Source organism: Urocitellus parryii, chromosome 5, assembly GCF_045843805.1.
Source record: "Urocitellus parryii isolate mUroPar1 chromosome 5, mUroPar1.hap1, whole genome shotgun sequence".
Taxonomy (NCBI): Eukaryota; Metazoa; Chordata; class Mammalia; order Rodentia; family Sciuridae; genus Urocitellus; species Urocitellus parryii.
In genome coordinates, this window is record NC_135535.1 from 138,860,333 (window position 1) to 138,884,093 (window position 23,761).

Below are 23,761 nucleotides of genomic sequence, written 5' to 3' on the forward strand. Positions count from 1 at the left end.
CTTGTTGAATATAGTGGTGTTTAGGATATTCATAATAATTATTGTGTTCACTTTAGAAACCATGTCATTAGTACAAATTCAAAAATTGACCCCCCTTTTTATGTAATTTTTCTTTTCAGGGCCAAATGTTCCTTGCTGCTTTACAAATAATTGAACATAGACATCTTGGTTATTTCAGTCACCAAATGTCTCAGCGTACCTGCATGTGTGTTTATGTTCATGATCTCAAATATGAATATTGTAAATTTAGAAAAAAACCATTGATTACAAAGCTTTTTTGTTATGTTGTCATTTAAAAGAGGCTGTTTCCCTGAAGCCAAGACTGAAATTATAGCAGGTGCAGTTTCAAGCCTCTACAATTATCCTAGATTACCTTTTCAATAAAATGTTGAGAGTCTAGCAAAAACAATCTTGATATGCTGTCATTTGGAAGCAGACAGGCATTGCAAAATGTAGCTTTGTAACAGCAGTGCTTGTGGGTCCCTAAAAAAACAACAACAAAACTATTTATATTGTTAATGGAAAATTGTGGGGTTTTTTTTGTTAATTCATAAATTTGCAGCCCAAACTTTCTATTCCACATTAGAAAACAAGGGTCATATAGGAACATATAGGAACTCTTAAGTAGTCACAGGTGGAATAAACACATCTTCTCTCCAACTGAGAGGAGCAAGAAAAGTAGGATATAGCATGGTTCTCTGTGTCTGTAATAGCTATTGCCCTTAAGAAAACTTTGGTAGAAGGAGTTAGAAGTTCCTACAATTCCATTCTACAAACAACTCAAGAAAGAATTCCTCTGTGAACATTAACCACCAGTTGTGTTGGGACACTGGACAAAGTGTTTTTTTGTTTTTTTTTTTTCTTCTCATAACCCTCACCCCCACTCACACATCAATTCTCCCTTAGGTGTGAAATTCATTGAAATCCTAAAGACAAAGTTGTTTTTTTAGATGGCTTTAAACAGTGTAAACAATGAAACTCCAAAACAGACCAGAAGATAGATGAGGAATTCTGTTTAATCAAGAGGTTAATCTTATACAGATCCTTGCCTCCCATCCTAAACAAAGGCTGCTTAACTTTAATCCCATGTAAAGAAAATATAAAAAGCACAAATGCAACGAGGTTTAATAATGGAAATCAGCTCTCTTTCCCTGTATACACAGGTAGTATTTATTGAATGCTTTATCTGAGCCAAGCACTCTGCTTTACATGTATTAACTAGGGTAATCCTCATGACATCATATAGAATAGGTGCTCTTACAAATCAAAGCATAGTAACTTACCCTAAATTACATATGTATTCAGTGTCAGAGCTTGGATTTCCATGCATGGATCATGATCTGAGTCCTCACTTTGGCCACTGGGCTATATTGCTTCTGTAGTAAGGTTTTGCTACTCAAAGGTGGTCCTTGGACTAATGGCATGAGTAGAATCTGTGAGCTTGTTACACAGGTTAAATCCAAGGCTCCACTGCACACCTATGTATCAGAATCTGCATTTTAACAAGATTATCAACTGATTCTTACACACATTTATGTTTATAAAGCCCTGATTGGAGATCCTTACTGATAGAAAGTAATCTATTTTTAGTAACAAAACAAGAATTCCCCAATTTAAAATTGCCTAGTGATTTTTTTTTCCATCCGTCTTTGACCACATTGGAAACAATACTGAAGTGCTTAAGGGAGCTATTCTCTTTGTTCTTTCTCCTCAAGGTCCAGTTATAATATAGGCATGAAAATATATATGCTCCTTTGTTTTCCTGAGATTACTCCTTCTTATATAAGGTTCAGATCAACAACAGCCATCAACATTCCCTGGGAATTTATTAGTTATGTCAGTTTGGGATCTCAGCAAGACCTGTTGGGGGATGGGAACCAGCAATCTATGATTTACAATCCCTCCTAGTGATTTTGCTACCCTCAAAAGTTTGAAAGCCTCTGCCTTCATTCTTAAAAAATGGCACAATATTTAAATATTATTAATTGTACTTCACCATGGAGCCTTCATTAAAAGGATTGTTCTTTTCTTTTGCAAATGAGACAGCTTATAAATGTGTAGAAGAATGTGTGATATGAACATCAGTTTCATTGAAAACAAGTCACAGTCCTAAAAATAGGAAGATAGCAGCTTTCTGCTAAAGTGGCTAATTCTTTGGAAAGGGTTGGTTCTGGTTTTTGCCCTCTTGTCATCTTGGTTAACTCTTCCCCCATCCTTTTTGACATGTCATTATATTTGGTTGCTGCTATTAACATTCCCTTGTGAAAGACCTTTCTTTGCTTGGTTGTCCAATGTACTCTTCCTCTGCTCTGGCTGAACTTGCCCTTTGACAAGCCTCTGACTTCTCCTTTCCTCAGCAATTAGTCCCTCTACTGCCCTGTATAGCCTGTTGGCTAATAAAGATTAAATACATGCTGTGCCTGCTGGATTTCGTCCTTCAACTCTTACTCTTTTCCTTGTCTTGTAATGCCTTTGTGTCTGACATGAAGATAAGTAGCCTTCTCGAAAAAATGCTGACAAAATGCCTTTGTCTCCATCATATTTCCATGAAGACTGAATGTATGACTCTTCGACCTGCTCTTCAGCATCAGCTGATGCATGCTCTGGTGTTCTGAAACCACAGGTATAAGTTGGTCATCTCTTTCAAAGTTAAGAAACAAAACCGAACAGAACAATTTATACCTGTCAAGAAGAATGAGTAGTTTTATCTTGGGACACTTCTGGGGAAACTGAAATAGTTTGCTTTTTAAAAATCAGCACCAGTGCATTTCACATCTGGCGTAAGTCCTATAACGATTGTCACTTTGCTAGTTACTGGAGCAACCTGATTGAAGTGTGACGGCACCCCCCAGAGCTTTGTAATAGATTACGGGGGTGCATCTGTGCCTTTTCTGCTTGTGGTAAGTTAGCCTCACAGTCCACATGCTTATTTGGGCATTTGGCTGACAATGCGATTACAGTATTGAACTTCCTTCCCTGATGAAATAAGGAACAATTTTCTAAGTCAAGATTTGACTTTATGGTTTCATTAGTGTCAATTAGAATGCTCTTATTTTAGCTTTAAAAATAGTCATAGCTTTTGGAATAAAAAATTGCACAGCTTTTTGTTTTTGACTCTCATTGTCTCCTTTTAATATCGAAAGGCCAACTATGTTATTGATGGAAAAAGGACTAATCGTGACAGGAGTGCAATTAGTGTGAAGACCGTGACTAATTAAAATAAATGCTCTTTTCAGTTTTTAGAATTGAGGTTGCTCACTGGGGATGTTATTCTTTCATCCTTCTTTAGGCCATAATATTATAATTTGATTATTTTTATATGAAAATATTTTGAAGAATACCAAATCCTCATCAGAAATAGTCCCTTTATTTCTTTGAGGTATTTTTCATTAATACCTAAACAACAATAACAACATCCTAACTCTGAAAACAGGTGGGTGGTAAACCAGTACATGAAATGGGAGGAGAAAAGTGGGTGTGTTTTGAGTATCAATTCTGATCCTTCCAAAGTTTGCACATTTGTCCTATTTATGAGTCTCTCTCCACATGCACTATGGCATAATCCTGGCCATGAATGCTTTTATTCCTCTTTATCATGGTTTCCTGGCTATAAAAGTGAGGAAGGGAAAACAGTAAACTGACCAGGGATGCCAAAGCACTGATAAAAAGAAAATTGAATCCTGAAACATTCATGACTTCCTGCTGAAGTGCACCTTGTTCCATGTCTGTCTATTGCATTATTGACTTACATCGAAGATTGCAAATTTCTGATGGCAGTGCTAGGTGGAGAAAAGATACTTCAAGAATTGAGGTGAGTCCTGTTGATTATCTCTCAACTCAGTGCTGTGCATTGTCGTCTCCAGTGAACTGAGTTGTGCTCTAGCTGATGCTCTTGTCAACCTGATATCATGTGCAACACATGTTTGCATTTGAACACATGGTTGCATATGATCCGCTGCTGCCATACACCTAAAGCCAAATTGATGGGGGCATAGTACAGTTAACAACCATTGCAACTTTTGCCAGGGACTAGGGGATATTATCTCATTCAGTCCATACACATAAATACATACTTTAATATGATATTAAGTCAGATTGACTTTCTTGAAAGTTACGACTGGATGATAAGAATCTCAAAACAATGAGAAGAATCATTAGGAAGTGTTGCTATAAAAACAAAAAACGTACCAAAGTCATTGTGAGACTTAACCTGATTTAGATTTGTAACAATGTGTCAGTTATCAGATAACTTGTTTTAAGACAATTCATTCTGGATAAAGGTCGTGAATTCCATATTTCTAATTTGGAAAATGTAAATGTAAAATAGTTATCTTAAGACAATAGCTCTGTTCGTATTGTGTATAGAGCATAATAGTCCATCTATGGCTCAGAGTACACATTAGTTATGGAGCCTGGGCTGTACTATCACCATCTCTCATGGTTTATTGAACCTTTAAGGTAGGTTTTGGTTATGCCTAAGAAAATAGCCTTGAAATCCATACCAGTCGATACCAGATATTATATTCAGGATCTGTTAGATATCTGGCATATAGGAATGTAATGAATAGTATTAGTGAAGTCAGAGGAGGTGGAGTTTGTTGATGCATCATTAATTTTGGCTAAGATCTACAAAAATGCTGGCTATAGAAAAATTTGACTGGATAACAATCTAGAGATGAAACTGCTGTTCTTTTCTGAGTGGGAAGGAGTAGATATGCCTTGCCTATGTTTTAGGGGTTTATGATCTTGAGCTGAATAAAGGGCCTTTATTCTCGGGATGGGACTCTATACAAGGAAAGAAGAAATGGGATTCTTTATTTATTTTTTATTTTTTTTTTTTACCTTTTTTTTATTGGTTGTTCAAAACATTACAAAGCTCTTGACATATCATATTTCAAACATTAGTTTCAAGTGAGTTATGAACTCCCATTTTTACCCCAAATACAGATTGCAGAATCACATCGGTTACACATACACATTTTTACATACTGCCATACTAGTGACTGTTGTATTCTGCTACCTTTCCTATCCTCTACTATCCCCCCTCAAACTTCATTGACATCTGGAATTGGTCCAGTCTTCTCTTTCTCCATTTGGCTAACTCCTCCTTCTCCTAGCCACACTGTGAGCACATTTTCCTCGGGGAACTCTTTCCTCATTTCTGTGGCTCCATTAGATGCTTCTGAGAGGGCTCTTCATACACCTTTGACCTTCTTAGTTACCCTGTCACTCACCACACTGTATAGATGTTGCTTGGTTTATGTTTTGTTCCAACAAACCACTGTGATCTCCTAGGAGACAGGAAATATTTTTGTCTTGTTTCCTGTTATGCCTACTCAGCCTACTTAGTGTTTCCTAAGTATTTATTGTGGGGTAAATTTATTACATTGTATATTTGTTACATATACAAATTTATGTAATTAATTTAAAAAATTTTTTTTTAAAAAATGGGTACTTTTTTCTTTATGTAGTAACCTTCCTAATGATTTTAGTCATTGTCTTGAGATCCTTACCACTCAGTCATAAACTTCAAGAAAGTCAATCAGAAATCTGATTAAGATTTGTAGTAATGTGTCAGTTATTGAGTAGCTTGGTTTTAAATCAATTCATCCTGTATGAAGGTCACATATTCCATATGTACAATTTGGAAAATGTAAATCTAAAATCGGCACCATGGTGATTTATTCATAGTTGGCCATTGTGGTGAAGATTATGTGATGTGTGAACTTGGAATACCCCTTGAAGGATCTATAGAACATGAGCTCTGGAGCTCTCAACCTCTGACTACATATTGTTTATAACATCACTTAATCTTTTTGAACCTTGATCAAGTAGGATCATAACTTGTTCTTTTTATCTATGTTGTTTCAAAAAAATTAAAACCGTATATGTGCAACTATAAAGCTCTGAAAGCTATAAAATTCCATTCAAGTGGCTTAAAGATTCCAAAGTTTGATGTTGTTTCAGTGTTTATACATATGTAGACTAGAACTCATGATCATACCAAAATTAGCAATATCTTAAGCATTCAGGGCTCCTTCTGGGGCTTGAGAAAGAAACCAGATTCATTCTAGTTTAGAAACCACATAACTTGACTAATCACATACTCACTAAGGAGCGTTGGGATGTGCAGGGACCAGGCACTAGGATTGAAGAAGAGCTGCTACAGGCAGGCACAGCACACTCATGCAAGCCTTGGCAGTGGCCAGGCTGGAGGGAGTGTAGAGCTCTCCTGTGTATGTTTATGCCAGTCTTCAGTTTCTTTTCATAAATGCACATCCTTAAACGATATGAGCACATAATAGGCTATGCTTGGTTCAGTATTATCTGCTGAAGGAGTTGGCACAATTTTGCTGACCAAGGGTAGATTTTATTGAAGTCAGAATTTGTAGAAGTCTGATTAAACCAATGATTAAATGTCATCTTTTTCTTGGGGAAAAAAAAAGTTTATGAGCAACTACCTGGCAGATGACACCAAGAAATGTCAAGTGGGCTCAGCTGTTTTACATTTTCACAATAACGTTTACTACAGTAAACCTTCTGAATAACTCAGATTTGAAGCTTATTGCTTATGAAATGGGCAAGGAGATAACATAATGAGAAACAGGCTTAGTTGCAACTGAATGTAGGTGAAAGGACTGGAGCAGGAAGGTGAACTTTGGGTGTTCATAGCTGAGTGAGTCATGAGGTGGGCTAGATTGAACTCCTAGTGTCGCTCTGTGCCACGTTCACAGTTGTGCTGCTGTGTGAAAATGATGGTCAGGGCAAGAGAAAAGGCTGGGTTTAATGTGTCTCAGCAGAGGGTCTTCTTCCTAGAAATCATTCTGATTTTCTTTTCTCCTGAAGGCACCAGTGATCTTTTCATAAAAATAGATGATGCTGTTTCTTCCTTCTGTGTAAATATAAGAACTATTCCTTTACTTATTGCACAACAGTACAAACCAACCTCTGAGTTTATGCCAATTAAAGCTCCTTTTTCTAATTGTTGTTGAATGATCAATTTTCTTTGCAACGCTCTGCGTCTCCCAGACACAAAAAATCACAAGAAGGAAAAAAATGGCATTCTCACAATGTGCCAGAAGCAGACAGTTTTGAAAATGTAAAACAGCTGAACTCACTTGACATTTCTTGGTGTCATCTGCCAGTGGAGGAGACTGTTAGAGAGCTCCTTTTTGTGGAGATTTTTTTTTTATTTTATAGAATTCTGCCAAACTTAGAGAATTACATATAATTTACTGAAGAGGAGATGGGCCCCAAACGACTTCTATTTCAGAGCCTACTGGTGCCTAGAAAATAAATGCCCAGTAATATAGTATCTGCTTCTTTTAACCAGCACTGTCATAAGCTTTCTTAATGGGAGATGGCATCAGACAGAAGCTTTGGTTTTCATATGTATGTGAGGACTTGAAAGGGTTCATAAATTATGGCTGTCGAGTCTAGCCTGAAGGTGGGAATGAACCAGGGGATGCAGAGGAGGGCAAGGAAAATTAAAACATCCGAAGCACAGCAAGGTGAGGTCTGAAGATGGGTCACAGCAGGGGGCTAAACGACATATAATAATGCCTCCTTTTCCCCTCAAGAAGTAAGATTAATTAAGAATACATCAAATACATGGCTTCTGGCATAAAGACACCGTTTTCAGAGAGAGAAACAGTATGACCTACGAACCAAATGGGACAAGGGAAGCCTCTCCGTGGGGAGAATAAATTTTTCATAATATTTCTGAGTCAAAATCCCATAGTTGAACCTACAACAAGAAGTTTGACTTTTCTAAGATGTTGACTTGAATTTCAGCAAACAGGTAAACATGTTTTCCCCATCTTGGTGTGGTGTTTAGGGAGGAAGCCCATCCAACTGGCAAAAGGACGTACAGATGTGATACCCATTTCCTTAATGAAATTCAAGGCAAAATCTGTTGTTATGCACAGATGTGCAGTAACATTTACCAAACATGCTCTGATATTTTGAATTAGGCACACTGTTCAAAATGTGCCAACCTGCAGGAAATCCTGTCACCATAAGAGGGCTGCCAGCAAAACTCATCTGAGCAGTTAGGATTGATACCCCAAATATGAGGTGTTTGGAGATGAAGTGATGTGAAATGGACCCTTGTACATGGTTGGGAAGCCCAGTGAAAATGGATCTTATTAAAGTCTTTTCTAAAGAATTGTACATCTTCTATTTAATAATCTTCTGATTCTGGATTTTTCCTGGGCTTTGACATTAATTAAATTATTTGAAGCCCGATTATAATAGTATTTAAGGGTATCCTAAAATGAAGAGTGAGGAGACATTCATATCTAAGAGCACCAGGCAAGAATATGTAGGAGTTATTCATTCCGTATTTATTGGCTGTTTGCTATGCTCCAAAAGCCAGGGGGATAAAAGATGAAGACATATTTCTTGCCTTCAAAGAGCTCTGGGCTGCCATAAGCCAGTTTTCTTTGCCTCCTTATTAACACATTCTCCATCATTCTTTATCTTCTTTATCTTAATTTTCTCTCTTAACCTTGAAGCCTGCCCAAACTGGATATTTACCACATTAACCAGAGGCTTCTTTTTTATTTCTGAGTTTTTGAATCAATTCCATGAATGCTCTAAACTTTTTTTTTTAACTTTTTTTTTTAAACACAATGCCTTTATTTTGTTGTCTTTTTTAGCTCGCTTAGAATTCACCATCACTACCCAGGTTGGTGCTAATGCGATCCCACTTTCCTATGAATTTGTAGGATGGTTAATATTATTTAAGACCACTGAAGAATCGAACTGTATTTTAGGAGCCATGGACCATTTCACAATCGAGAGTAGTTTCATGAGGCAGGCATTATTATCCGTGATTCCTAGAAGAGATTAATGAAAGCTTAAACCAATTGCCCAAGTCTTCACACTCTGTAGGGTGAAGGCACAATGCCCACACCATGTAATGAATCACTCAGTCTTTCAGTTTGTGCATAGAGCATTGACAGAGGCACTGTTTCCTTTGTTACAATCAACAAATGACATTATCTTCTTTCTGGACATCTGACCTTCTGATGTGGAGTCTTTTTCTAAACCATCATCCTTTTGGTACAGTGCCCCATATAGGGGTGTTTCTTGAAAATAACTACCATTATATGCTCAATCATATAGCTCTATGACTCACTGCTGTGTGCGTTTATTCTTATTCTGTTATAAAATGTTGTGTTTCATTTTCTCCTTTGAGGTGATCCAATTCCATTTCCCATCTGATATAGTGATCCTTCGCGCCATCATTTTGAGATGGTCTCCTTGAACACTTCCTGTGAGAAAATTTTTGGCATGATATTCAGCCATTATTCTAATCCTTTTGTCTTTAAATTGAGTCTAAATTTCCAATTATAAATTCTTTTTAGTAGTCTTAGTTCCTTCTTTGGCAGTAAGAAAAAACTGATTCTTAATCCACTAAAAACATTATCTGATGGATTGGTCCAAATTTAGCTTGAGATGGAACGATTAAAGCTGATAGCTTAAAATGTAATACTAGAAAAAAGAGTGAATGTAAATAAAGAGGAAAGTAAAGATAGTCTGTAATAGCAAGAAGCTATTTTTTTATTGGTTGTTCAAAACATTACAAAGCTCTTGACATATCATATTTCATACATTAGATTCAAGTGGGTTATTAACTCCCATTTTTACCCCAATTACAGATTGCAGAATCACATCGGTTACACATCCACATTTTTACATGATGCCACATTAGTAACTGTTGTATTCTGCTACCTTTCCTATCCTCTACTATCCCCCCTCCCTTCCCCTCCCATCTTCTCTCTCTACCCCATCTACTGCAATTCATTTCTCTCCTTTTTTTCCCCATTCCCCTCACAACCTCTTATATGTAATTTTGTGTAACAATGAGGGTCTCCTTCCATTTCCATGCAATTTCCCTTTTCTCTCCCTTTCCCTCCTACCACATGTCTCTGTTTAATGTTAGTCTTTTCCTCGTGCTCTTCCTCCCTGCTCTGTTCTTAGTTGCTCTCGTTATATCAAGGAAGACATTTGGTATTTGTTTTTTAGGGATTGGCTAGCTTCACTAAGCATAATCTGCTCTAGTGCCATCCATTTCCCTGCAAATTCCATGATTTGGCCTTTTTTCGTGCTGCGTAATACTCCATTGTGTATAAATACCACATTTTTTTTATCCATTCATCTATTGAAGGGCATCTGGGTTGGTTCCACAGTCTAGCTATTGTGAATTGTGCTGCTATGAACATCAAGAAGCTATTGGAGACTAAAGGCCGTATCTTGTTTATCTTTGCATCAACAGTTCCTAGTAGAGTACCTGGCACATAGTATTGTCTCAATAAATGACTGTAGAATTTTTGTAATATGTGTCCCTCGCTCTTGATTTCAGGCTAGCCTTTAATTCCATTTTTAAACATCCCAGTTGCATTTACTGTGAAAGGCTAATGCACCCTTCAAATATCTTAGGACAGTTCCTGAGTTCTCCTTTACTCTCTTTCAAGCTGATTGTCCTCAGTTTCTTTATCTGTTTCACAGATAATTTCTCCTACATTACCTCATCATTTATTTACCATGAAACATTTGCTGAGGGCTGTAAAAAGTCACAGTACTCAGGTTAGAATATGGTACTGATGTAACTCAGGTACTTGAATAAATATGGAGAGGGTATAGGGATAAAAGCCTCAAAGGAGGTACAATCAGAATGTTGTCAACATTGAGAGGAGAGAAATTCTAGCTGAGTTTATAAAACTTGAAAGCCATAAATTGGGTTTTGAATTCGACCTGTAGAGCTACTAAGATTGCTTTACACAGAGGACAGTAATTAGAGTAAAGACCTGAAGGCAGGGACAGGAAATGCAGATTTGGAAACTGGACAACAGAATCTTGATCTGAAACATAAGATATGTGTAAAGGATTGTGGAAGATGAGACCAGAAAGCTACTTTTAGCTGGTAATGTAGATAACAAGCAAGGATGAATAGATTTAGCATTATGTACGGCAGTAGGGAGCTATGGAATGGTTTTTGGGTAGAGTGACAGAACAGTGCTTTAGGAAGATCAGTCTTGTAAGGCTGATTGGAGTAGTTTATTGTTGGTATTTTAGTCCTTACTGCTCTATTATTATGTGTGGGCCCTTGACTTCTCCTTTCATTCTTGGTCCCTAATTTGTATCTGAACTTCACAGATCCACTTATTTCCTCCAGACCAGTTCCTTTTTTCTTCCTGCTCTTCTGTCTAACATACCTGACTTTTGCTCAGGCCATGTTTTTTTTTTCGGGTGACCTAAGGTGTCACCAGCTGGCCAGGCTGGCAAGATGAGCTGGGTTCAAAGGAGCTGGCTGTATCAATAAATTAAGAAAATGGTGAAGAAACCACGCAGCACACGAACATGAGTTTCTAAGAACAAGGGTAATATATGTCCTTGGCTTGGTGACCCCAAAGGTCAGCTCCACGCTGGGCAATGCTAGAAAGAGCAAGAGAGTGAGCAAACCCCAAACCACCTTATCTTTGGGGAGAAGACATTTGATAGGTCCATTCCACCCAAATAAGGCAAGAAGTAGAGCTTCAAAGGGTGGAGTCTTGCTTGGTGATGTTTTGTGGTCAGCAGATTGATTGACATCTTGGCAAGTCACATCCATCTCAGGTGCTGTGTGGGATTGCAGGCAGAGCGAGAGGAGAGGCACACTTGCATGGCTCAGCCCAATCAGCCTGCAATGCCAGACCAGTCCCTTCCTATGGCTATGATGCGCATAGCTCACACGCACACAGCCCATGAATGGCTCGCGACACTAAGATTTATTCATTTATCATTGTTCTTTCTCATTCCTACACCCCTTGTTCTTATAAGCCAATCCCCATCCTCCACTACCAATTTTTCATGGAACTGGATAACTAGAGTTTTCTAAATATTTTTTACTGAATTTTTAAATTTTATCCAAGTTTATTATCATAGTATATAACAAATACCTTTTTATCCTTCTTGTAAAACAAGTTTTTATTTATTTATTTATTTATTTATTTTTGCCTTACGATTCTTACTACACCTTTATCCAAATAATTTAATTTTGGCTTAATGGATGTTAAGACAGTGTCGTGAATTGCTGTGAACAAGGACTGCCAGGAGAAAGGCTGGAACGCTAAGGGAATGCTCTGCTTCCATAGGCCCATTTGGCATTCCCACAACCTGTTATTAGTCAGCACCTGTTTTTTGGTGCCTCTGGGCTTCCACCAGCAAGGAGCGAGGCGTGGTCGAGTTCCGCATGAATCAGATTTACCCTGGCACAGTGCAGCCCTCAGTGACTGCCATCGCAGGACTCAGGACAGTTCACACAGCTTTGGCTTCTAAAGATGACTCCTTTGGCATGACTGGGAGTTACTGTGCATTTAAAGTGGAGCCTGCAGAGTGAAGCACACTCTTCTTGAGCTTTTCCACTGAAGGTCACCTAAAGACACCTGATAACTCTGGGGGATGGGGAGGGGAGCATTCAGGACGGAACACAGTGTTGATATCTAGGGAATGGGGAATCAGGGAAAGGCGGTCAGGAGGAAACTGCCTCAGGTGTAAAATAACTATCATACCTCCTATTATATTAAAACCTTGTTTAAAATTTGCAGTCCACTTATGCTATAAAGAATCCTTCCCAACTCAATTATTGCAGCCATATTTTCATTCCTTTTGTTCCTGTGGTTTCTAAGCATTTGATGAAAATGAGTAGGTGGGGAAATGGGCCAGAAAAAATGGACTGAAGGAGAAGAAAATTCTCACTCCAGTTTAATAAGCATATATTAGTCCAAAAGCTGAGGCTTTGGAGTTTGAATGAACCTGACTCTTTTGATTCTCTTATATGTGATTTGGGCAGTAACTTAGCCTTTCTGAGATTCAATTTTCATATGAATACAAAGGGGATAAGGAATCTCATAAAAGTAATACACAAAACAGATACAGCACACAAAGTTCTTGTCAAAATGAATAGGAAGCATTCAATAAAGGCACCAAAATAATAATCATTATTATATCTGTTCTAAAAATGTATCATCATCCATATGATTTTTTCCAGTATTGTTAAACTTTGAAAGTAAATTTAAATATTAAAATCATCATGAGTTGTTTTTTAAATCATTTTCAGAAGTTTCCACTTGGCCATTGTAATTTACATTATACAAGGTGCAAAGTCAAGCAGAATTGAGAGAAGCAGCTATTTCATTTCTAGTTGTTTCATTTACAGGTCAGCCCACTACACCACTTCTTTTCAAATATATAAATATCATGTAATGGTTGTTTTTTTCTACTTTTAATTTTATAATAATGATTATTCTTATCTTCAGTAGCCACTTTTACAACCCATTCTTTTCATTCCATTTTAAACATATTACCATTAAGATATTTAATATATTATTCAAAGACAACTTTTTCTAGAAAGAAAGTTTAAAACATATCTTCAAAATTGCACAGTGGAGCCAGTGGCTTGGGAGGCTGAGAAAGGAGAATTACAAGTTCAAAGCCAGCCTCAGCCACTGCAAGGTGCTAAGCAAATCAGTGAGACCCTGTGTTATATATATAGGACTGGAGATATGGTTCAGTGATCGAGTACCCCTGAGTTAAATCCCCAGTACAAAAAAAAAAAAAAATTGCACAGTGAAGACATTTGTGTGCTCCAGATGCTTAGTCAATAGCAAATGGTCTTTTCTAATTGTGCAGCATTTGTCTGAGAACATTCTGGCAGTTGGAATTTAACTTAAGGCTAACATATGCCTTAATAATGTTGGGAAGCAGTTGTGGGTTCTTTGGAGTCCCTCAGGGTCTCTTCTGAGACTCTGATTCTGTCACACTATTTGAGTAATCACAGATGACTCAAGCATCAAGAAATGGGGGTGGGTAGTATAACACTTCTAGCATTCCTTGCGCATATACTGAAGCACCTGACGGTATCAGCTGGCCCTCTTTAATGTTGAAGTAGGGGTAGGAGAGTAGGCTGATAACATTTTCCTTGTTCTCCCCTTCTCTGCTAGGCCCTAAAAAACTTCTAGATAATTTAGATAAAGGATATATTGCTCAGCAAACATTTTGCATGAGATCCATTTACTCTGAGAATATTCCTTGAAAAACAGGGACTGACCTGAGAAAATAAATTATTCTTTATATACAAACAGAGATGTGAAAAATTGTGTTCTATATGTGTAATAAGAATTTTAATGCATTCCGCTGTCATGTATTTAAAAAAATAAAAGCAATTTAAAACAATTATTCTTGAATCCTTGTCAGAAAAACTCAACTAATTTTGAGGAAAGACACTGAGACACTCATATTGTAAACCAGTTCTCTCTTAATTGAGATTATGAGGGCCTGTGGTGAAGCATAAGAATAGAGAAGAATTATATGTAGATAAAATGTTTGACATATACAAAATGCAATTTAGAATATATTTGATGCCATCCCAGGGAACAAAAGATGCTTAGAAAAGATATAATAATGTTACATATATTGCTGTTCTAGAGCATCACTGAACAATGAAAAGGTACTGATATTTATAAAAATGTCATTATAAAGTCACACATAACACATTTAAAAATAAGGTCTCAAAGCATAAGGGTCCAGATGTCAAAGAAACTTTCATCTAAAGGAAAAGGAAAACAGGTAAACATAATTTAATGGTATATTTTTATTTAACCCAGTATATCCAAAACTATTATTTTAACATGTAATTAATATAACATTCATATTGCTATGCAACCATCATTACTATCCATCTGCAGAAATTTTCATCAACCCAACTGAAAATCTGTATCCATTAAACTACTCTGTTCCACTCACCTCACCAATCCCAGTCTCTGGTGATTACTATTCTACTTCTATCTTTATGAATCTGATAATTCTAGGTATAAATTTTGAGTAAAATCAGATAATATTTATCTGTGTATGTGTGGCTTATTTTATTGGCATGTTTTCAAGGTTAATTCATGTATGTATCCAAATTTTATTTATTTTTTAAGGCTAAATAATGTTCCATTTCATGTGAATATCCATTATATTTATTTATTTATCCCTCAAAAGACACTGCATTTGTTTCAAACTTCCAACTAGTGGAAATGCTGCTGTGAATATTGGTGTACAAATACCTGTTTGTGTCTTCGTTTCTATTATTTCGAGTATGTATCACTTTACCTTTCTATTAGCAATAAACAAGAGTTCCAATTCTTTCAAATTTTCACCAATATTTCTTTTCTTCCTGTTTAAATATAACCATTCTGATCGGTATAAAATAGTACCTAATTTAGACAATATGTAGCATTATTGAGCATTTTTCATGTCCATATTGGTTATTAGTATATCTTCTTGATCAACTTGGATAATGAAAAAATTTTCCCAAAACATAAAATATCCTTGTCTGACATTTGATCATTTTTATGAAGCTTTACCTTGGCCTCCTAAACATATCCAAAGCTATCTGAGTGTTAAAGTTATTTGCCATGCAATCACAGTAATCTGGCACATATTTTTGTAGCGTGAAAATAGCTTTTGGACCAGGCGTTGAACTCAAAACTTTCAAAAGAGATACTGACATTTTTCAATTGAGGAAAGGTTAATTTTTAAAACACCAGAAAATGGTTTGAAAGTAGAAAATATAATGTGTAGAAGTAAAAGAGAATGAGAAGCTTATTTTCTTTTCTCTTTTTTACTGTTTTTAAAGATTTGTGGTAATTTTATTTATTTTTCTTTTTATAATTGGTTTTATTTTTTAAATACATGACAGCGGAATGCATCATAATTCTTATTACACATATAAAACAAATTTTCATACCTCTGTTTATATATAAAGTATGTTCACATCAATTCATGTCTTCATACATGTACTTTGGATAATGATGTCCATCACATTCCACCATCCTTGCTAATCCCCTGCCCACTCCCTTTCCCTCCCACCCCTCTTTCCTATCTAGAATTCATCTATTCCTCCCATGCTCTCCCTACCCCACTATGAGTCAGCCTCCTTATATCAGAGAAAACATTCGGCATTTGTTTTTGGGATCTTTCCAACACCATCCATTCACCTGAAAATGCCATGATTTTATTTTATTTTATTGCTGAGTAAAATTTCACTGTGTATATATGCCACATTTGTTTTTCTATCCATTCATCCACTGAAGGGCATGTATGTTGGCTCCACAGTTTAGCTTATTTTAATTATTGCTAAGTCATTCAAATTAGTTTTTGATATGCATGATTATTGCCCTTAAAAAAATCAGAAAGAAAGCCCTGGGTTCAATCCTCATCACCACAAAAACAAAATGAAACAAACAAACAAAAACAGAAAAAAAGGCAGCTATTGAAAATGCAGTCACCTGAACTTTTAACAATATAAATGCAACATTCATGATTCACTATTTCATTTCCATTCATATATCTAATCTAGATAATTGGATATTAGAGTCAAATTTCTTCTTTCTGACCTGTCTTGCCTATTCAAGGTCCTTGATGCCTTTAAAAATTCACCTGCCTCTCTAGCTTCATTGACATCACCAGAGTCTACCCACCTGGGTAACTGTAAGAGCTACTAATTGATCTCTATTACTATCTTTATCTCTGTTGTTTCTAAGTCCTCTCCTCCAATATACTAATAGGTGTTTTCTACCATAATCTTTTTGAAGTGAGTCATTTGTTTTAAATTCTTCAGTACCTTCTCCTCTGACTTGTGGATCTAGACGTAGCCCCAGAGCAGGCATACAAGAACTATAGCCTTCAACTTGGGCTTGCCTTCTCATTTCTGTTTTACCTCTGACTACCTCCAATCTCAGACTACCTGGACCACTTGAAGTCTCCTCCAGGAGTTATGCTGTTACTTCTTCATACATGCCTACCAGATCCCTTTCTGGAAATCACTGGTGGTAGGATGCTATGGTTTAGATATGAGGTAACCCTAAAAGCTCATGTGTGAAACAATAGTAGAATATTTGGAGGTCAAATGATTGGATTATAAGAGCCTTAACCTGACCCATGTGGTCCAGTGATAGGGATTAACTGGGTAGTAACTGTAGGCAGGTAGTAACTGTAGAGTGTTGCTGGAGGAGATGGGTCATCACCCTTTTGGGGGGCATATATATTTATCCCTGGTGAGGAACCCTCTCTCTGCTTCCTATTGCCATGTCCTGAGCTTCCTTCCTCCACCGCCTCCTTGATGTTCTGCCTCATGTCAGGTCCAGAGCAATGGAGTTCTGGCTCTGTAGGAACTGAAACCTCTGAACTGAGCCCTAAATAAACTTTTCCTCCTCTCCAACATTCTTGTCAGATCTTATAATCAGAGTGGAGAAAAAGCTGACTAAAGCATGGAGAGGGGAACATGTTAAAAAAAATGTAACAACTCCCTTGGAAGACTTACTTCTAGAGCAAACTCTGGGAAGTCACTGTTGAGCTCAATGTTGATCTTTTAGTTACTAAACTATGGAGATCTAGGGGATTGTTCTGAAATGTCAGGGGGAACAGTCAGTGAACTCAGGCCTGTTTACTAAATAATATAAATGTGTTTTGATGTTTTAACAACTGGCATGCCACTGTGGATGCAGACCAGTGAAATATGGTCTCAACTGTGCCTTTATCAGTCCTGGGAACTGAATGCAGGGTATCACACAAACTAAGCAAGAGCTCTACACTAGGTTACACCACCAGCCCTGCACAGGAGCTCTTAGTCTTGAGCGCTATTGACCTATTTGTCAGTTTAGTTGTACATGGACTTCTCTAAAAGACTATATATTTTATTTTATGTTTTTAAAAGCATAAAATAAAATATGTAGGCTAACCAAAGAAAACCATTTGTATTGAAATATAGTAATAAAAATTTAATAGTGAATTGTTATATAACAATTTTCAAAATTAAGATCTAAAGGCTGGTCTAGCAATGCCTCTGATTTCAAAGTAGTAATGGGTGTTCATTATATTTCAGTTAGCTATAGCAAATGTAGGGTGATATAAAAATAGCCATGGTTTCTATTGGTGACAAATCACCAGGGTGGTTTGTTGCTTACACTTAGAATTGAAAGAAATACTAAATTTCAGTTACAGGGTAGTAAAAATAAAGGTGTTGTTTTTGCCTCTCAAATTCAAGAATCCCTTGAGATCCATATACAGACTCCTTACAGCTCCGTGGATGACAGGTGGTCTTCATCAGTTTAGGCTGTTATAAGAAATACCACAGATTAATAGTTTAGAAAACAAATGGTATTTCTTACACTTTGGGAGGCCAGAAGTCCAACATTAGGGTATAAGCATGGTCTAGCCCTTGGAGATAACTCTTCTCCTGATTAGATGCTCATATGGCCTTTCTTTGGTGCCTACATGCAGAGAGAGATGGACCTTATGAGTTTCTCTTTTTAGTAAGAATTCTGATCCCATCCTTTTAAATAAGGATACTGATCCCATCTCATCTTAAGACCTAAATCGAATCACCTCCCAAAGATCCTACCTACTAATTCTATCAGTTTGGTGATTAGGGCTTCAAGTTACTAATTTTGGGGAACACAGACATTCATTCCATAACACCACCTTAAGGAACTCTGAGATGATTCCTCTCTGTAAATCTTCTTTAGTCAGCCCTTCTCAGCTGCGCCCCACAGAAAGTATATGTTGCCTTTTCTGCTTATTCATGCCCCAGACACTTAGCCATGGTAGGTTATATCTCGAGTTGTTTTTTCTTTCACTAGGCCAGAAATTAGCAAGTGTTGTTGGAAATATTTTAGACCTTGGGGTCCATATGGTCTGTGTTGCAGTTGCTTGGTTCAGCCAGAGACAATATGTAAATGAAGGGGCATGGCTATGTTCCAAGAAGACATTTATGGACACTAAAATTTGTTTTATATAATTTTCATGTATCAAAAAATATGCTTTTGAAATTCTAACCATGTAAAAATACAAAGCCCATTCTTTGCTAGTAGACTGTATAAAAACAGACCATGGGCCAATTTGGCATTACAGTAGTTTGTGGACCTCTGTACTGAATCACAAGTTTCTTGAGGGCAGGGCTGAATTTATTTTCTAACTTGTATACCCAGCACCAGTATCTTTAAGACTGATGGAAGATAAATATGTCCCAAGTAAATATTTAAGTCTATCATTGCTTTCATAGTCACATATGCTTTCTCAGTATTGTTCCAAAATTTAAGTGGGACAATAGATGAATTCCCTCATAGAACATAAACTAAACCCAGATTGTGGTCTCTTAGTTTACAACAGCTTTGTGGCTCCTTCCCTTGTGATCTTGGGTGTTCCCCAAGCAAGCTGACTTTAACCCCTGTTGAATGTGCTCGGTACACTTGTGATCTTGTAGTAATCAAAGTTCACATGCTTTCCAGTGTGGAATGTGGTCTTACTCCCAGAACATGAAACATATTTTAGCAAAGAATTTTAGATTCATACTTGAACAGAAAGGAAATTCTCTTTCCAGTGCTCTGTTTTATGCCCTTCAAACTTAAAAGTTCAACCACAGTATTCATCTTGAAAATCACAGAAATTTTATTTGCTCAGTGTTTATCCCCTACACAGGTAAAAATAACATTTAAAATCAAAGGTAAATGAAGTGATTCTTTTGAATAATCTCTTTAAGTTATGGAAGCAAACAGATTTACATTCCAGCAGGCTTTTGAGAACCAAGACATTAATCACAGCTCCAGTATAACCACATTTTTTTATAACAAGGCAAGATGATTATTAGTCATGCTTGCCCACCTGTAAGATGCTGACTTGACTAATATGTATATTAACTGAATATAAAAAACTGTTTTGGCATCCTACTCAAGGTCATGGATAAGAATGTGATCTCATCAACCTATGTTCATTATCATGCAGCACCGTTATCTGAAATGAAGCTTTATGTAGAGACACATCAGCAGCCCAAGTAAACAAGAACCAAAGAGAAATTGCAGTGATTGGATTGTGTGAACTCATTTATATAAGTCATTTTTAAACATATGGATAATAAAATCTGATCAATTCAATTTAGAGATTTTAACATAACGTTAGAGGTCACCTAAGATTACATTCATTTGTGAATTTTTTTGCAGGTGAAATTTATGCATGTAAACCATTAATAAAGAAATATATGTAATGCTTCTCAAAGGAAAAGCTAATTTCTAGTAGTAGAAGAGATTGTAAGAAACAGGAAAGAAGCTTTTCTCTGAGAGAATATGCAAATGTATCTGAAGAAATAGATATTAGAGATAAATAACAATATTGGTAACATTTGCTAAGAACACACACACACACACACATACACACACACACACACACACACACACACACACACACACCAGCCAAACCTTTGCTCTTATTCTTATTGCTGCCATATTCATCACAAACCTCCTTTCTTGACTTGACCGTGACATTGGCTTATTGCTCCTTGTTGGAAAACTGCACACAAGATATTTAACAGAACAATTTTCTTTAGATAGAACTTTCAATATATTACTACTCTGCCCTACAGTTTCTATGTAACTTTTTATTTGATGGCACCACTGTTGGTCTGTAGTCTGTTTGACTCTGGTGTCTTTTAATCCAATGTATGCCTTTCCTATATTGGTTTTTTCTCAGCTATCACCATGGTCATATCTCTTAGAGTCTATAATAACAATTTCATGTATTACTGCTAGGAGTGTGAATGTGTTAAGTTTCTCTGCAGGACAAAGCCTTAAAAATGTATGCATGCTGTATTTCACATAGACATTCCACTTCTACTCATTTCTTTAAGGTGCATTTAAAAATGTCTATAAGAAATAAGACATATATGAATATATAATATCTAAACATATATTATGTATGTAAATACATAGTATATAAAAATGATATATGATATGATTATATAATGCATAACATGTTATTTATTATATATAAATAGTTGCAACTATTATATATTTTTACAACTCACCACATAATATTTTCAATTATTTTTATTGCCACTGTTTTTTTTTTAAATAACAAAATTGGTGAGTGCATCCTTATTTGTGCTTAGTGGGAGACCTAACTATATTACAAAATACCTAGAAATCATTAGGGATGATGATGAATATAGGGAAATTTCTATTTATTTATAAACATGTAAAGTATTGATGTACTCAGAGTATATTCTTTTAAATTTTGGTTTTCTACTTTGCTTTATTTTCTTCTTTTTTTGACTTAAAAAGGCACAAAACCCATTTTATTATACAAGAATAGTACACAGTAAAAAGACTATTTCACTTAGTCCCACTGTACATAGGTAAACCAGTTCATAGTTGGTGTGCAGCTTTATATTTATATTCAAATTTATATTTTTGTACATATACATGTATAAATATTTTTACAAAAACACATACCATGATATAATGGTCTCTTGGTGTTAATTTATACCTCCCGCTCATTTGGTATCCTTGTTAAGTGTGTATAATTAATAACCTTTCACTTGGATGTACCCAAATTCACGTAATTCCATTATTGGACATTGTTTTAGAAATATTTTACACTAAACAAGGCCCCAAGCCACATCTTTGTTCCTCCATCTCTGGTACAGTTACTTTCTTAGGGATAAAATCAGAGATGGAATTGCAAGGCCGTAAGATGTTAGTAACCTTTTTTAGGGCTTGAAGATGTCTTTAAGGTGTATCTGTTACATCCTGCTTCCATACAAATTCCTCTGTGTAGCCAGTGCCCAAGCTACAGTTATCGGCGCAGGTGAAGACAGCCAGGATGCCCCAGTGACACTCTTGCCCAGTCTGTCTGCCTTGAGGTGGTTCAGGAGCTGTGGCATGACCTGGGATTCAAATATTCTCTTGGCACCACAGGGACAGTTGGGAATATCCTCCTCTTGAGGGATGTTTTCACCAGAAATCCAGATGGGCTCAGTACCCCTGCAGTATCTGAGAATCTGCTCTGGTTCAAGGGCTATCTGAGCTTTGAACTTCTGGAAAATGTCATCTTCCCTGGATTCATGCTTTGCCATGGAATCCAGTTCTTCCTCCATGCTTCCTGTGATCTCAAAGTCTTCTTCCTTTTCCACAACTTCAGGCACAATCTCCTCCTCTGTTTCTACAACAATTTCCAATTCAGGAAAAAGGAAGTTGTGGTCTGGAACTGTATGGTCCAAATGATCTTGGGTACAAGCCTGCTTGTGCCCCAACCTCCAGGCCAGCGTCTGATGCTCCTTACTGCAATAGTGTGCCCGGTGGCATCTGGAACACGTTTTAGGGCCTAAACACCCACAAACCCTGCAGAGATGAGCTCCCGACTTAAGTTGGAGACACACAGGTTCTGATTCTGGGGAAGGGTTCTCAGATGGTGGCTCATAGGAGTAAAACTCATTTTTCCTGGGTAGCTGATTCCTAAAAACTCTAGGCCGGCGCAATAAGGCGGCTAGCGGCAGCGGAAGAGGAAGAGGCAGAGGTGGAAGGCCTTGGCGCCGCCTGGCAGCTTGGGCACGTCCACCTGCAGCAGGAAGGCGAGCCGCCAGCCGCAGCGCGCGCAGCCCAGCGCCGCAGGCCCGGGCAGCGCGGCCTCCTTTATTTTCTTTTTTATTTTTATTTTATTTAATTTTTTTTAAATTTTTTTTTTTTTAAAGAGAGTGAGAGAGGAGAGAGAGAGAAAGAATTTTTTTTAACAATTATTTTTTAGTTCTCGGGGGACACAACATCTTTGTTGGTATGTGGTGCTCAGGCGAGCGCGCTACCGCTTGAGCCACATCCCCAGCTCCTATTTTCTTTTTTAAAGATCTCTACTAACTTGCAGTTGTTCCTCAAATTAATCCTGGCTCCGTGAGCCTAGGTTCTAGGGCCCTGCATCAACTGACTCTCAGACAGTAGCAACCCTACAGAAGTCAGAGTGTTCCATGGGAAGGGTCTCCGGGGCTCATTCCCAGCTGTGCTCCTGTTGATGTACTTTCCTCTTCAACCACTTCTCTTCAGGGTTGGCCTCCATCACGTTTCAAGGTCTCCCTTCCTGCTCTGCTTGAGAAACATTTTGCATGTTTTTCATGTTTGTGTCAGCTGGTCTCACGGTATGTCTCAAGTACTCGGGTGTTTTGGAAGAGAGTCATCAGAAGAAATAGAGTATGATTGGAGAAAACCCGTGATAGCTTTGTTTTAGATTATGTGTCATTTTTAAGGCTGTTTGGAAAGGAGGAGCCACCAGCACATCAGTTCTTTTTGCTTTTGCTCTTTTTTTACTTAACTGAGCATGTTTTTTTTTTTTTTTCACCTCCCAGGAGCTAGACAAAGGAGAAGTCATAGTTTAATTTCTTATCTTCAGTTTTGCAAGGAAAAATGAGGTAAAATTCAAGAATAGGGTTTACTCTGTAGAATAATATTTCCTTTACCTCCTTGTCCCCCGTTCCTTTATTTCCACTGTCTTTTCCCCTTGAGGCATATGTGGGACCTCATTCTCTGCAAACATTTTCTCTCCCCCTTAATCCCCAGTCTCGATTCACTCATGCACTACGCTTGGTCTGAGAATGATGGCAAAGAGAGAATTGTATTTCTCTATCTTTCTGTGTTTCTCATTAAACCATATCCTGGCCCCCTAAGCAGTCTTGCTCAAACCCTCCCATACCTTTTCTCTACTCCATACCCTCTGGGTATGAGGTATATAAATTAGTTTTCTTAATTTCAAAGCTAACTTGACTTATTTTCTATTATGAAAATTTGAAAACATATATACAATTGGAGAGGATGATAAAATAAGCCTGTCATATATCATGCAGATTCAATTATCAAGATTTTCAGATTCAATTATCAAGATTTTTAAAACCTAAGGTTATCTTGGTGTATTGTTC

General features: G+C 37.1%; 1 protein-coding gene and 1 pseudogene across 2 annotated transcripts in view; one reads left to right on the forward strand and one right to left on the reverse strand.

Moving 5' to 3' along the window:
• The window catches only part of Prkg1 (protein kinase cGMP-dependent 1), a 1,169,615-nt gene that overhangs the window by 745,771 nt on the left and 400,083 nt on the right, over nucleotides 1–23,761 (forward strand). The gene's annotated exons all lie outside the window — the stretch shown is intronic.
• Nucleotides 21,469–22,908, reverse strand: LOC113197989 (programmed cell death protein 2 pseudogene; annotated as a pseudogene).